The 252-nt window shown below is 44.8% G+C and overlaps 1 protein-coding gene across 5 annotated transcripts in view; it reads left to right on the plus strand.

Annotated features, from left to right (window-relative positions):
- The window catches only part of LOC106875510 (uncharacterized), a 337,304-nt gene that overhangs the window by 214,891 nt on the left and 122,161 nt on the right, over positions 1-252 (plus strand). The gene's annotated exons all lie outside the window — the stretch shown is intronic.

Here is a 252-nt window from a genome sequence, read left to right on the forward strand (position 1 = left end):
CTCTCTCTCTCTCTCTCTCTCTCTCTCTCTCTCTCTCTCTCTCTCTCTCCATCCTTCTTTCATCTGTCTCTCTCCCCGTCTCTCTATCTACCCCCTTTCTCATTCTGTCTCTCCTTTTACATGTAATTCTCTCATAATTGTCTTTCTCTATACATCTGTATTCCAGCCTTTCACTATCTCTCTTTCCATCTCTCTCCCTCTATCTCTCTCTCTCCCTCTCTCTCTATCTCTCTCTCTCTCTCTCTCTCTCTC

Source organism: Octopus bimaculoides, chromosome 3 (assembly GCF_001194135.2).
Source record: "Octopus bimaculoides isolate UCB-OBI-ISO-001 chromosome 3, ASM119413v2, whole genome shotgun sequence".
NCBI lineage: Eukaryota > Metazoa > Mollusca > Cephalopoda > Octopoda > Octopodidae > Octopus > Octopus bimaculoides.